At 37.1% G+C, this 16,396-nt stretch overlaps 1 protein-coding gene across 11 annotated transcripts in view; it reads left to right on the top strand.

Annotated features, from left to right (window-relative positions):
- LOC111542908 (HMG box transcription factor BBX) overlaps nt 1–16,396 on the top strand; it is a 274,644-nt gene that overhangs the window by 74,458 nt on the left and 183,790 nt on the right. For 5 of the 11 annotated variants that reach the window (XM_023212494.2, XM_023212503.2, XM_023212513.2 and 2 more), the window contains one exon: nt 13,080–13,142. The exons of the other annotated variants lie outside the window; for them this stretch is intronic. The gene's annotated coding sequence lies outside the window, so the exon portion shown is untranslated. The remainder of the gene's footprint in view (nt 1–13,079; nt 13,143–16,396) is intronic. 11 annotated transcript variants of the gene reach the window in all.

Here is a 16,396-nt window from a genome sequence, read left to right as displayed (position 1 = left end):
TTAGCTTCAAAGAGCTTCAAAGGACAGGCTGACTCTCAGCTAATGCAGCTGGTGATTTTATAAGATAAAGCCATTGCTCATTTACCATTCCAAAAATACCAGGACCCTTAAGGATTCTGCTAAATCTGTTTTGATTGTGTTCTATCAGTGCAACAGCCAAGCCTGGATGACAGCACATATGTTTACAGCAGGATTTACTGAATATTTTAAGCCCACTGTTGAGACCTACTACTCAGAAAAAATGATTCCTTTCAAAATGTTACTGCTCATTGACTATGTACCTAGTCACACAAGAGCTCTGATGGAGGTGTACAAGGAGATTAATGTTGTTTTCATGCTTGCTAACACAGCATTCATTCTGTAGCCCATGGATCATGGAGTAATTTTGACTTCAAAGTCTTATTATTTAAGAAATACATTTCATAAGGCTACAGCTGCCATAGATAGTGATTATAGTGATTTCTCTGATGGATCTAGGCATAGTCATTGAAGACCTTCTGGAAAGATTCACCATTCTCGATGCCATTAAGAATACTGGTGATTTGGCCAGACATGGTGTCTCACACCTATAATCTCAGCACTTGGGAGGCCAAGGCAGGAGGATCACTTGAGCCCAGGAGTTTGAGATCATCAGCCTGGGCAACATAGTGAGACTTTGTCTCAAAAAATATATATTGGTGATTCATTGGGAGGAGGTGAAAATATCAACATTAACAGGAGTTTGGAAGAAGTTGATTCTACCTCTCATGGATGACATTGAGGGATTCAAGCTATCAGTGGAAAGAATAACTGTAGAAGTGGTAGAAATAGCAGGAAAACTAAAATTAGAAGTGGAGCCTGAATAGATGACTGAATTGCTGTAGTCTTACAATGGATACTTGAACAGATGAGGAGGAGTTGCTTCTTGTGGATGAACAAAGAAACTGGTTTTTGAGATGGAATCTACTTCTAATAAAGATGCTGTGAACATTGTTGAAATGACAACAAAAGATTTAGACCTTTATGTAAACTTCATTGATAAAGCAGTGATGGGGTTTAAGAGGATTGATTCCAGTTTTTTGTTTTTGTTTTGTTTTTGTTTTTTGAGATGGAGTCTTGCTGTATCGCCCAGGCTGGAGTGCAGTGGCGAGATCTCGGCTCACTGTAATCTCTGCCTCCCGGGTTCACGCCATTCTCCCGCCTCAGTCTCCCAAGTAGCTGGGACTACAGGCGCCCGCCACCACACCCAGCTAATTTTTTTGTATTTTTAGTAGAGACGGGGTTTCACCCTGTTAGCCAGGATGGTCTCGATCTCTTGACATTGTGATCTGCCTGCCTCAGCCTCCCAAAGTGCTGGGATTACAGGCATGAGCCACCGTGCCCAGCCTGATTCCAGTTTTGAAAACAATGTGTAAAATGCTATCAAACCACATCTCCTGGTACATACAGATCTATCTTTTGTGAAAGGAAGAGTCAATGCATTAAATTTCCTTGTCATCTTATTTTTTATTTGTTTATTTTTTTGAGATGGAGTCTCGCTCTGTCATCCAGGCCTGAGTGCAGTGCTGGGATCTCAGATCAGTGCAACCTCCGCATCCCAGGTTTAAGTGATTGTCCTGTCTCAGCCTCCTGAGTAGCTAGGATTACAGGTGCATACCACCATGCCTGGCTAATTTTTGTAATTTTAGTAGAGATGGGGTTTCACCATGTTGGCCAGGATGGTTGGTCTTGATCTCCTGACCTCGTGATCCACCCACCTCGGCCTTCCAAGGTGCTGGGATTACAGGTGTGAGCCACCACACCTGGCCTCCTTGTCATCTTATTTTAAGAAATTGCCACAGCCACCCTGACATTCGGCAACCACCACCTTGATCTGTCAGCAGCCATCAACATGGAGGCAAGACCCCTCAGCAGCAAAGAGTATGACTTACTGAAGGCTCAGATGATCACTAGCATTTTTAAAATATAAGATATTTTAAAATTTAGTACATACCTCTTTATTTTTTAGTAATAATATTATTTGCATACTTAATATAGTACAGTATCGTGTACATCTAATTTTTGTATGCACTGGGAAACCAAAAAGTTGGTGTGACTTGCCTTATTGTGATATTCGCTTTATTATGGTGGTCTGGAACTGAACCCGTAGTATCTCCAAGGATTGCCTGTCTTTACCTTGGTCATTCTCAAGTGTAGCTGCATGTTAGAACCCCCAGGGAAGTTTTTAATTCCTCCCATTGCCCAGGCCTTTCCCAAGAGATTTTAATTTAATTGCTTGGGGATGGGGCCTGTGCATTGATAGTTTTAAAACTATTCCCAGGTGTTTCTAATGTGTAGTCAGACTTGACAGTTGCATTGCCTGAACATATCTAGTGCTGTTGCAGCCTGTTCTGTGTTGGGTACTGTTTGTATCTGCTTTGGTTTGTGTCCTCCTAGGTCGGAACTCTTCTGTCACCAAGGAGCTCATCACATATTTAATATAATCTCTCCATCAAGACTTAGCTTTTCCAGCCTAAATAGTCCTACTTCCTGCAGTCTTCAGGACTTGTTTTCTAGGTTCTTCGCTATTCTGGTCACTCCCCTTCCTGAAATTGCTCGTTTGTCACTATCACTCTTAAATAGGGTACTTTCAGGACTGAGCCTATCATTCTAGATGTCTGGGGCCCAGCAGAAGATGCAGAGAATACAGTAAAGCTGTAACTCCATGGTTCTGTACATGACACTTCTGTTATTGGTGGCTAAGATTACATTAGTTTTTTTGGCAGTCATGTCACACTGTTGACTCATGTGGAGCTCAAAGTCAGCTCAAGCCTTTAGTTCCTTTTCAAGTGCATAAACGACTTAAATCAGGCCTCTCCTTCCCCACACTTACATGGCCCCCCCCCCCCCCCCACTTTATTGCCAGGATTTACATTTTTTCCTTTTGAAACATAAGAGGAAAACGCAGTGGATCAGTTATTCCACACAGGGAAATAATACATCCAAACTGAATGCCAGAAATGTATTACATGTATATAGCAACAATTTTAAAGAATGATCCAGGCCCTTCATTTGGATCCACAGTTAAATATATTCTTATTTCAGTTCATCTTTCCAGTGTGCCTTTTGATTCATTACTCAAAACTCGCTGTTTAGAGTTAAGAATTTACTTGACTACGTAGCTTGTTTTAATGTTTGTATTCAGTACTTGGTGAGATGCCTTTTCACAATCAAAATACATTATAACCATTGCATTCTCCTGAACTATTGGCATGCCACCTTTATTTTAAAAGGAAATGTGTTGTATCTGTCATAACATTCTTGATTAACAACAGAAGACAGTATTTTGTGAATAAGCAGGTGATTTGTGTATAGTTCACTACCATCAAGCCCAGAACCCAAATCTAACTCTACTGGTCCCCACTTCAGTACTCTTTGTATCAAACCTCAATAGCTGATGCAATTTGTCATTTAGGATAAGACTTCAAAGAAAACTAAAAGGAAACAGAAGCTTCCATGGATTCTTCACTTTCTTCTTTTTTTGGGGGGGGGCATTTAATATTAAACCCCATAGCATTTTAACATATAGCTCAGTCATGGATTTGTTAGTCACTCAGTGTTCTGCCCAGAGCAATAAAAAGAGGAGTAAAATAACTAGTCAACATTCCTAAGTCAACTGCAGAGAATAGTTTTCTTAGGAATTAGGGCATCCAAATTTTTACTTTCCTTAGAGAGTTAGATATCCCTTCCTCCTCCTACCACCCTCTCACCACCCAAACACACAGTTTATGGTTCAGTAATATCATTTTGCTCTTAATAAATCACAGTATGAGAACTTTTGTATATAAAGGGAGAGGCATATATGTCCCATCTCCTCATTTTGCAGATGAAGAAATGGAAGCACAGGAAGTGAAGCCTTACTGTAGCCGTAGTGCTTAGCCAGGGTTCTTAGTACATAAGATATGCTTAGTAATTACCTGGATACTGAGCAGATTTCTTCAGAACTATTTTCTTCTTCACATAGGAATTGGATTTTACCTTTCTTGTCCCCAGGCTTTGCTCTTGAATACTCATTGTCTTAACTGTTGAAAATGGAACAGATTTTTCAAGAATACCTATTAATTTCGAAAATCTCCAATGATATAGTAAAAGTGCAGATAACCAGGTTTATTTTTCCTGCTCTTGACTTATAGGAAAATAAGCTCTTTTTCTCCCCTTTAAAAATTGATTTTAAATAGTTGTGGTTGAAAAAAGAGGAGTTTCTAAAGAATTAATAGCCTAGGGTCAGTTTGTATACATATATAACCCAAATGTTCACATCTTTGTTTGGGTCCTGTGAGAAATAATGTTCACAGCAATGCTTATCCTAATATATGGTGAGACCCGTGGTCGACAGTGGGAGATTTAATTATGTTCACTATATTGTACTTACTAAAGCAAGGAAGTATACTTTAATATATTTTAAAATGGTTTGCAATAGCAGATGTTTGAAACAAAAAGGCTTCAGAAGTAAAATTAGTCAACCAGACTGGGCTATTCCATCAGCCTTTTGGTTAATACAGGTTGATTGTGTTCCTTCATAGTTTGGAAGCCCCTGGTTTTATTAACCTGAGGTTGGCATAATATCATCATAATACCATGTGATGCTACACTTTTGAAACATCCTTTGCTTTCTCTACCCTAGTATTTCCAAGAGTCTGTTTCCTATTTTGTAGGATATTTTATATTACTCAATTAATATTGGTTATATTTTTACATGGCTATTTCTCTCTTTTTAAAAATGTTTTATTTTGAATTTTTGTGGGTACCTTGTAGATACATATATTTATGGAGTATGTGGGATATTTTGATATGGGCACACAATGTATAATCACATCAGGGTAAATGGGGTATCCATCACCTCAAGTCTTTATCCCTTGTGTTACAGACGATCTGATTATACTCTTTTAGTTATCTTTAAATGTATGATTAAATTATTATTGACTGTAGTCACCATGTTGTGCTATCAACTACTAGATCTTATTCCTTATAACTACTTTTTTGTACTCATTAACCATCCCCACTTCCCCCTCAACTCTCTGGTAACCATCATTCTATTCTATCTCCAATGGTTCAGTTGTCTTAATTTTTAGCTCCCCCAGATTAGTTAAAACATATGATGTTTGTCTTTCTGTGCCTGGCTTATTAACTTAACAGAATGACCTCCAGTTTCATCTGTGTTGTTGCAAATAACAAGATCTTATTCTTTTTTTTTTTTTGAGATGGAGTCTCACTCTGTTGCCCAGGCTGGAGTGCAGCGGCACTGTGTTGGCTCACTGCAACCTCTGTCTCCTGGGTTCAAGCAATTCTGCCTCAGCCTCCTGAGTAGCTGGGATTACAGTTGCCCACCACCATGCCTAGCTAATTTTTATATTTTTGGTAGAGACAGGATTTCACCGTGTTGGCCAGGCTGATCTCAAACTCCTGACCTCAGGTGATCCACCCACCTCAGCTTCCCAAAGTGCTGGGATTACAGGTATGAGCCACTGGGCCTGGCTAAGATCTTATTCCTTTTTAAGACTGAATAGTATTCCATTGTGTATGTGTACCACATTTTCTTTGTTCATTCGTCTGCTGATGGACACTTAGGTTGCTTCCAAATCTTGGCTATTGTGAGTAGTGCTACAATAAACACGGGAGTGTAGGTATCTATTTGATATGTTGATTTGCTTTCTTTTAGGTAGTATATATCTAGCAGTGGGATTGCTAGATCATGTGGTAGCTCTATTTTTAGTTTTCTGAGGAAACTCCCAACCGTTCTCCATAGTGGTTGTACTAATTTACATTCCCACCTGCGACCTACAAGGGTTTCCTTTTCTCCGTATCCTTGCCAGCATTTGCTGTTGCCTGTCTTTTGGATAAAAGCCATTTTAACAGGGGTGAGATGATACCTCATTGTAGTTTTTATTTCCATTTCTCTGATGATGAGTGATGTTATGTACCTTTTTATATACCTGTTGCTGTTTGTATGTCTTCTTTTGAGAGAGGTCTAGTCAGATCTTTTGGCCATTTTAAAATTAGATTATTTGATTATTTTTCTTTAGAGTTATTTGAGCTCCTTACATATTCTGGTTATAAATCCCTTGTCAGATGGACAGTTTGCAAACATTTTCTCTCATTTTGTGGGTTATCTTTCACTTTGCTGATTGTTTCCTTTGTTGTGCAAGGAACGTTTTGACTCGTGATTCTATATGTCCGTTTTCTCTTTGGTTGCCTGCGCTTGTGGGGTATTACTCAAGAAATCTTTGCCCACTGCAAAGTCCTGGTAAGTTTCTCCAATTTTTTTCTTTTAGTAGTTTCATAGTTTGAGATCTTCGATTTAAGTCTTTAATACATTTATCCATTTTGATTTTATTTTTGTATACGGTGAGATATAGGAGTCTAGTTTCATTCTTCTGCATATGGATATCATTTTCCCAGGACCATTTATTGAAGAGACTGTCCTTTCCCCAGTGTATGTTCTTGACATCTTTGTCAAAAATGAGTTCACCATAGATGTATGGATTTGTTTCTGGGTTCTCTGTCGTGTTCTATGTCTATGTGTCTGTTATGCCAGTTCTGTGCTGTTTGGTTACTATAGCTTTGTAGTGTAATTTGAAGTCAGTTAAGGTGATTCCTCCAGTTTTGTTCTTTTTTGTTCAGGATGAGTTTGGGGCTAGTCTGGGTCTTTTGTGGTTCTATATAAATTTTAGAATTTTTTTTCTATTTCTGTAGAGAATGTCATTACGGTTTTGAGAGGGATTATATTGAATCTGTAGATTGCTTGGGTAGTAGGGACATTTTAATAATATTGATTCTTACAATCTTTGAACATGGAGTATCTTTTTATTTTCTTGTGTCCTTTTTGATTTCTTTTACCAATGTTAAATGGTTTTCATTGTAGAGATCTTTCACTTCTTCAGTTAATTCTATGTATTTAATTTAATTTTTGGCTACTATAAATTGGATTACTTTTTTTACTTCTTTTTCAAATTGTTCACATATAGAAATGCCATTGTTGGCATATAGAAATGCTGCTGATTTTAGTACGCCAATCTTGTATCCTACAAATATACTGAATCTGTTTATCAGTTTTAATAGTTTTTGGGTGAATCTTTAGGGTTTTCCTAATATAAGATCATATCATCTGCAAATAAGGATAATTTGACTTCTTCCTTTCCAATTTGGGTGCCCTTTATTGCCTTTTCTTGTCTGATTGCTCTGGCTAGGACTTCCAGTACTCTTAACGGTGGTGAAAGTAGGCATCTTTGTCTTGTTGCAGATCTGAGAGGAAAGGCTTTTAGTTTTTTTCATCCTGTTGATATGATGTATCACATTGATTGATTTGCATATGTTGAGCCATCCTTGCATCCCTGGGGTAAATCCCACTTGATTATGATGAATGATTTTCTTAATGTGTTGTTGAATTCAATTTGTTAGTATTTTGTTGAGGACTTTTGCATCAGTGTTCCTAAGGGATATTGGCCTATACTTTTCTTTTTTTGATGTGTCTTTATTTGGTTTTGGTATCAGGGTAATACTGGCCTTGAAGAATGAGTTTGGAAGTATTCCCATCTCCTCTCTTTTCTGGAATAGTTTCAGTGGCATTCGTATTAGTATATTTGGTAGAATTCAGCAGTGAAACCATCAGGTTCCAGGCTTTTCTTTGCTAGAAGACTGTATTATGGCTTTGATCTCATTACTTGTTATTGGTCTTTTCAAGTTTGGGATTTCTTTATCATTCAATATGGGTAAGTTGTATGAGTCTATGTGTCTAGGAAATTATCCATTTCTTCTGATTTTCCAATTTATTGGTATGTAGTTGGTCATAGTAGCCTCTAGTGATTCTTTGAATTTCTGTGGTGTTGGTTGTAGTGTCCTTTTCATCTCTTATTTTATTTATTTGATTATTCTCTTTTTTTTGTTAGCCTAGCTAAAGGTTTGTCAATTTATTTATCTTCAAAAAAACCAGCTTTTCATTTATTGATATTTTGTATTGTTTTCTTTATTTCAATTTCATTTATTTCTACTCTGATCTTTCTTTCTTTCTTTCTTTCTTTCCACTTTAGGTTTGGTTTGCCCTTGCTTTTCTGGTTCTTTAAGATGCATCAACATGTAGTTTATTTGAAGTTGTTCTTCTTTTGATTGTAGGCACTTATAGCTATAAAATTCCCTCTTAGTACTGCTTTTGCCTGCATCCCATAGGTTTATGTTTCCATTATCATTTGTTTCAAGAAATTTTTCAATTTCCTTCTTAATTTCTTCCTTGACCCACTCATCATTCAAGAAGATATGTTTAATTTCCTGTGTTTAAGTTTCTTTTATTATTGATTTCTAGTTTTATTCCGTTTTGTGGTCAGAGAAAATGCTGACCATATTTTCTATTATTTCGAAATAATAATAGTAATTAGTATTATCTAATTACTATTATTTTGAAAGTTTTAAGATTTGTTTTTTGGCCTAAGATATGGTTTATTTTTTAGAATGATCCATGTGCTAAGGAGAAGAATGTGTATTTTGCAGCTATTGGATGAAGTGTTCTGTGTATATCCATTAGGTCCATTTGATCTGTAGCACAGATTAAATCCAATGTTTCTTTGTTAATTTTCTGTCTGGATGATCTGTCCAGTGCTGAAATTGGGGTGTTGAAGTCTCCAGCTCTTATCCTATTGGTCTCTCTCTTTCTTTTTCTTCTCTCTCTCTCTCTTTAGCTCTAATAATATTTTATTTATGTATCTGGGTATTCCAGTGTTGGATACATATGTATTTACAATTATTAGATTCTCCTGTTCAATTAACGATTTTATCATCATATAGTGATCTTCTTTGTCTCTTCTAGTTTTGGTCTTGAAACCTATTTTGTCTGACATAGGTATAGGCACTCCTGCTCCTTTTGTTTGGTTTCTACTTGCATGGATTGTCTTTTCCCCCTCCCTTTATTTTCAATATTTGTGTGTCTTTATATGTGAAGTATGTTTCTTACAGGCAACAGATCATTGGTTTTTTTTTTTTTTTTTAAGCATTTAGTCACTATATCTTCTGATGGGAGAGTTTAGTTCATTTACATCATATGTTATAATTGATAAGTAAAGACTTACTCCTGCCATTTTGTTATTTGTTTTGTGGTTTTGTGGTCCTCTTTTCTTTTTTTTCTTACTTTTCGTCTTCCTGTTAGTGAAGATGATTTTCGCTGGTGGTATGTTTGAATTTATTGCTTTTTATTTTTTGTTTATCTGGTGTATGGTTTTAGGTTTGAGGTTACCATGAGACTTGCAAATAATATCTTAGAACCTATTATTTTAAACTGATAACAACTTAACACTGTTTGCCTTAACAAGCAAAATGAGAACTATTAAAAACTGTATATTTTACTTTCATCTCCCTGCTTTTTAACATTTTGTTTTTTGTATTTATATCTTATTGTACTGTATGTGTCTTGAAGGGTTGTATTTTTGATTACTTCATATTTTCGTCTTTCTACTTAAGATTGTTGTCTTTATACACCACAATTACAGTATTATGATATTTTGTGTTTTTCTTTGTACTCTTACTGTCAGCCATGAGTTTTATTCCTTCAAATGATTTCTTCTTGCTCATAATCTTTTTCTTTCAGATTGAAGAACGTCCTTTAGCATTTCTTGTAGGACAGATTTGGTGTCGAAATTTCTCAGCTTTTGTTTGTCTGGAGGAGTCTTTATTTCTCCTTTATGATTGAAGGATTATTTTCACCAGATATACTGTTCTAGTGTGAAAGCTTTTTGTCTTAAGCATTTTAAATATGTCACGCCACAGTCTCCTGGCCTGTGAGGTTTCCACTGAAAAGTCTGCTGCCAGACATGTTGGAGCTCCATTGTATGTTATTTGTTTCTTTCCTCTTGATGTTTTTAGGATCCTTTCTTTACCCTTAACCTTTGAGAGTTTGAATATTAAATGCCTTGAGGTAGTCTTTGGGTTAAATCTGTTTGGTGTTATATAACCTTCTTGTACTTGGATTTTGATATCTTTCTCTAGGTTAGGAAGTTCTCTGTTATAAACCCCTGGAATAAGCTTTCTACCTTTCTCTTTCTACCTCCTCTTTAAGTGCAGTAACTCCTAGATTTTCCTCTTTGAGGTTTTCCAGATCTTGTCGGCATGCTTTATTCTTTTTTTCTTTCTCTCTCCTCCGATCATGTGTTTTCAGAGAGCTTGTCTTCATTCTCACTAATTCTTCTGCTTGATCAATTCTACTATTTAGAGACTCTGATACATTCTTTAGTTGGTGAGTTGCATTTTTCAATTCCAGATTTTTGCTTGATTTTTTAAAATTATTTCAGTCTCTTTATTACACTTATATGATAGGATTCTGAATTTCTTCTCTGTTATTTTGAATTTATTTGAGTTTCCTCAAAACATATTTTGAATTCTCTGTCTGAAAGGTCACATAACTCTGTGGTCACATAACTCTGTCTCTCTGTGCTTGATCCCTGGTGCCTTAGTTTGTTTGGTGACATCATGTTTTCCTGGATGGTCTTGATGTTTGTGAATGTTCATTGGTGTTTGGGCATTGAAAAGTTGGGTATTTACTGTAGCCTTTGCAGTCCAGGTTTGTTTGTACCTGTCCTTATTAAGAAGGCTTTTTAGGTATTAGAAGGGTCATGGGTATTGTGATCCATTTTTTGTCACAGTAGTTGTGTCTGTATTAGGGGGCACCTCAAGCTCAGCAATGCTGTGGTTCTTGTAGATTTGTAGAGGTACTACCTTGGTGATCTTGGATAAGATCCAAAAGAATTCTCTGGGTTAGCAGGCAGAGACTGTTGTTCTCTTTCCTTACTTTCCCCCAAACAAGCGGAATCTCTTTGTCTATGCTGAGCTCTCTAGAGCTGGGGGATGGGTGACACAAGCACCCCTGTGGCCAACACCACTGGAATTGTTCTAGGTTAGACCTGAAGCCAGCACAGCACTGGGTCTTGCCGAGGCCTGCTGTAACCACTGCTTCTCTACTGCCTATGTTTGCTCAAGGCCTTAGGGCTCTACAATCAGCAGATGGTCAAGGCAGGCAGTCTTGTGTCCTTCTGTTTAGGGTGGCAAATTCCCCAGGCCCTGGGTGGGTCCAGAGATGCTGTCTGGGAACCAGAGCCTGGAGTCAGAAACCTGAGAGGTATACCTGGTACTCTATTCTACTGCAGCTAAGCTGTCACTGAAACCACAAGACAAAGTCCTTCTCACTCTTCCCTCCCCTTTCCCCAGGCAGAGGAGTCTGTCTGTGTCCACAGCCACCACCACAGGCCCATGGGGAGTAGTGCCAGGGTACCGCTGATGTTCACTTGAGGCCTCAAGTGCTCTTTAGTCAGCTTGTGGTGAATGTTGCCAAGCCTGGGTCTTACTCTTTAGGGTACTGGGCTCGCCTCTGGCCCAGGGTAGGTCAGAAATGGATGGCTATTTCTTTTATCTTGTATCCTAAAATACATTCCTGTTACCCTTTTATTATTTTCATGTCTCATAATGATGCTTTTAATCAGATGTTTTTAACAGGAAATAAAATTTGAATATATATACAACCATGATGAACCATGTATATATGTGTGAACTATACAGAATTGTACAGTTGAAAACTGTAATGTGTGACAAATAGATAAGGTATAATTACTAGTAGAATTAGTTAATTCTTGAGTGGTACTTATGAAGTAGTCATATTAATTTGATAACAGAAATAAGATATCGGGAAAAAACCCATCACATTGGGAAACAGATTCAATACACATGCTTTTTGTTGTAGAATTTTAAAATGTAGAGATTTAAAACCCTAACCTCTCAAAATTATTATTCAGAGATTGCTTTTAGACATATCTTCTATAGCTTCCAACAAGTTATTTTGTACATGGCACATTGCAAGAGTCATTTTCCTATATTTTTCTTTGTTATTGTTTTTATTATTACTGTTAAGAGACTGAGTGGAGCTCAGTAAACTTTAGAAAGAATACTGTATAGCTGAAATTCAGGGTCAACATGCATACCATGTTTGTTTTTCTTTTTTTTTTTTTTGAGACGGAGTGTGGTTCTGTCGCTCAGGCTGGAGTACAGTGGCATGATCTCGGCTCACTGCAAGCTCCACCTCCCCGGTTCACACCATTCTCTTGCCTAAGCCTCCCTAGTAACTAGGACTACAGGTGTCTGCCACCATGACCGACTAATTTTTTGTATTTTTAGTAGAGACGGGGTTTCACCGTGTTAGCCAGGATGGTCTCGATCTCCTGACTTCATGATCCACCCGCCTTGGCCTCCCAAAGTGCTGGGATTACGGGCATGAACCACAGTGCCCAGCCTTTTTTTGTTTTGTTTTGTTTTGTTTGAGATGGAGTCTTTCTCTCTGGACAGGCTGGAGTACAGTGGCTCAATCTCGGCTCACTGCAACCTTCGCCTCCTGGGTTCAGGCGATTCTCTTGCCTCAGCCTCCCAAGTAGCTGGGACTGGAGGCACACAGCACCACGCCCAGGTAATTTTTGTATTTTTAGTAGAGATGGGGTTTCACCCTTTTGGCCTGGATGGTCTTGATCTCTTGACATCATGATCCACCTGCCTCGGCCTCCCAAAGTGCTAGGATTATAGATGTGAGCCACCGCGCCCTGCCCATGTGTTATTTTTTAAACAGTGAACTTAAAAACCTCTAAAATTTTGTATATATATGAATACTTTAGCAACCAGTATTCATAAGAAGTAACAGTTATAGCTTAACTGTGAATGACAAAGGCTGTTACTAGAATTATTATTATTGTACTTCATATGTAGAAAGCTCCCCCCCCCAAAAAAAGGATGTCAAGTGACTATCCAGTTAGGCTCAAGTTAACCTAAATATACATGTTACTTATATATATAAATAGAATATAGTTCTTCCTTATTCTCTGTGAAGGATTGGTTCTAGGACCCCTGTGGATAGCAAAATCTGAAGGTCCTCAGGCCCCTGATATTAAATGGTGTAGCATTTTCATATAACCTACTCATGTCCTCCCATGTTCTTGAAATCATTCTAGATTACTTCTATTACTTAATACATTGTAAATGCCATGTAAATCATTGTTATGCTGTATTTTTTATTGTCACCTTTTATTTATTTTTAATTTTTTCAGGCTACGGCTGGTTAAATCTGTGGATCTGAAAGCCCCATATCTGGCAGACTGACTGTATACTAGGTAGGTTGGTCTGGGAGGGGTAGGAGGAAAGTGCAAAGGCCCTGCAGGGAGAATACCAGAATACCTTGGAGAAACTAGAAAAATCTTATTACGGCTGGAGTTTAGAAATGAGCGTGAAGAGTGGCATGATGTGGGTGGAAACCGGACTATGTGGGATTTTGTGTGCTTTGATATAAGGATTACTATAAGCACAGTAGTAGCAGTGAAAAGTTTTAAGCTAAGGAGTGAGGTGTTTGGATTTGCATTTTGTAAAGATCAGTCTCTTTGCTATAGCGGGAATGCTTTCGAGGAGGGGACAAGTAGAGCTACAGAAATCAGCTAGGAGACTGGTATATTGGTGTTTCAACGAGCTAGCTGTGTTGAGGATGGGAAGAAGTGGACTCATTGATCATGTATTTAAGAATTTGAGTTAATGGTGTTTTATAATCTAGTATATATGAGAGTAAGAACGAGTAAACCAGACAACAGCTTGAGCATCTGGGTGCATTGGATGGTATACTGACGTCTTAAGTCCGTTCAGGCCGTTAGAACAAAATACCATACACTGGGTAACTTATAAACAACAGAAATTAATTTCTCATACTTCTAGAGGCTCAGAAGTCCAGGATCCAGGCATATAAGGTGTCTGGTGAGGGCTCATTTCCTGGTTCATAGATGGAATTTTTTTGATGAGTCCTTATATTGTAGAAAGAGCAAGGCCGCTCTCTGGGACCTCTTTTTTAAGGGCCCTAATCCCATTCATGAGTACTCTACCATCATGATCTAATCACCACCTCAAAGGTTCAACTCCAAAATCCATAACCTTGGGGGCTAGGTTTTCAACCTGGCAATTTTGAAGGAACACATTCAGACCATAGCAAGTGACAACTACTGAAACGGAAAGATCCAAGGGAAGCAGATTTGGGAGCTGTAAGGGAAAATACTATGTTTCAGTGGTTGAGCTTGAAATGCCTCTGAGATACCTAGATTGAGATATTCATTTAAAAGTAAAATATGCATGGACTTCAGAAGAGTGGTATGGGCTTAAAATACAAATTTGGCAATCATTGGCATATCTTAATTGAAGCCTTCAGAATGAATAAGACCAGATTAGGAGGAATGTAGAGCTAGTAAAAGCTCTACTTGGTAACCCTGGCCTGAGGCCCTTCAGAGGAGACAGTCCCCACCCGTGGAATGAGAACAGTAGGAGAAGCACACGCTACTCACCTGCTTTTGTTTTTTGTTGTTGTTGTTTAAAAAAATTTTTTAACTAAACTTTTTATTTTGAGATAGGGATTCACATGTCGTTATCAGAAATACAGGTTGAGCATCCCAGATCTGAAAATTTGAAGTCCAAAATGCTCTGAGATTCAAAAGTTTTTTAGTGCCAACATGATTCTCAAAAGAAATGCTCACTGGAGCATTTCAGATTCTGGATTTTTGGATTCGGTACGCTCAAATTGTATAATGTAAATATTCTAAAATGAAAATATTCAAAATCTGAAACACTTCTGATCTAAAGCATTTTGGACATTTTGGAAAAGGGTTACTCAGTCTGCAATACAGAGAGATCCTTTCTTTTTGTGCCTGTGTAAGTCCACTCGCTGTAGCACAGTTTGTGTGAAAAGGCTATCCTTCCTTCATTGAATTCTCTTGCACCTGGGTTAAAAAGAAGACAGGCATATTTGGTGAGTTTCTTTCTGGGTTCTCTATGCTGTTCTATTAATCTGTGTGTCTGATCGTCCACCAATACTACACATTCTTGATTACCATAGCTATTTAAATATTGAAATCAGTAGACTGACTCCTCACACTTCATTCATTTTTTTTTCAAATTGTTTTAGCTAGTCTAGTTCCTTTGCATTTCCATGTAGAATTTAGAATCTCGTCTATGTTTCTGTGTCTACAAGATTATAGGATGTGTCAAATCTTTATAATCAATTTGGAGAGAATTGGTGTCTTCACTATGTTTAGTTTTCTAATTCATGAACACTGTATGTCTCTTCAGTTATTTCGATCTTCCTTGATTTTTTTTTCATCAGCATTTTACAGTTTTCAGCATGTATGTCCTGGACATGTTTTGTTGGATTCACATTTAACTATTTTTTATTTTAGCTACTGTAATCTTCATTTTAGTGTCTACATAATAAAATATTTTAATTTTGATGTCCACATGTTCATTGCTCATATATTAAAGTACAATTGATTAAATACAATATTTAACTGTTATCTTTTGACTTTGCTGAAGTCACTCATTTTAGAAGAAGTTTTTGTAGATTCCTTGGGATTTTCTGTATAGATTATTGTCATCTGTGAATAGGGACAGTTTTGTTTCTTCTTTCAGGTCTGTATGCCTTTTTTTTTCCTTGACTTATTGCACTGGCTTGCACTTCCAGCACTATGTGAATAAGAGTAATGAGACTGGCCCTTCTTGTTCCTGATTTTAGGAAAAATATATTCAGTATTTTTCTCTTATAATGTTAGCTGTAGATTATTTTTAGATGCTCTTTTTCCAAGTTAAAGTTTCCTTTGATTCCTAACTTCATTTAAGTTTTCTTTTTATCATGAATTGGTGTTAAATTATATCTAATATTTCTATACATCAATATGATTATATGATTTTTCTTCTTTATCCTGTTAATATGGTAGAGTACATTCCTTGATTTTTGAATATGGACTCATTCTTGTATTCCTGAAATAAATCCCTGTTTATGTTGTACAATTTCTTTTAGATATTTCTGAATTCCTTTTGCATATGTTTTGTTAGGGATTTTTGTATCTGCATTCATGAGGAATATTAGTGTGTGTCTTCTTTTTTGGCACCATCTTTGTCTGGTTTTGGTTTGAAAGTAATACCAAAATTGTTTTTCTGTTTTCAATTTTACTGATTTCTGCTATTTATTCTTGTCTTAATTTCTGCTTATGTTAGGTTTATTTTGACTTTTTTTCAGGTACCTGAGGTGGGAATTTAAATTATTGATATGCATGATGTCCTGTTTCAAAAAAAGTATTTAGTGCTACAGGTTCCCGTTTGAGCATTACGTTTCCTGTTCTACTAATGTTGATATGCTGTATTTTCATGTTCGTTTGTTTCAGTGTTATTTTCTCCCCCTTAAAACTTTTGACCCATGGATTATCTGTAAGTATGTTGTTTAGTTTCCACGTGTTGGGGTATTTTCCTGTTTTCTTTCTGTTACTATTAATAGTTTCTAATTCTATGCCCTTGCGATCAGGGGAGCCACTCTATATGACTTCAGTTCTTTTAAAATTTGTTG

Source organism: Piliocolobus tephrosceles, unplaced genomic scaffold (assembly GCF_002776525.5).
Source record: "Piliocolobus tephrosceles isolate RC106 unplaced genomic scaffold, ASM277652v3 unscaffolded_19, whole genome shotgun sequence".
Classification (NCBI taxonomy): Eukaryota; Metazoa; Chordata; class Mammalia; order Primates; family Cercopithecidae; genus Piliocolobus; species Piliocolobus tephrosceles.
The sequence above is the reverse complement of the archived record's forward strand: the minus strand, read 5'-3'. Positions and strand labels throughout refer to the sequence as shown.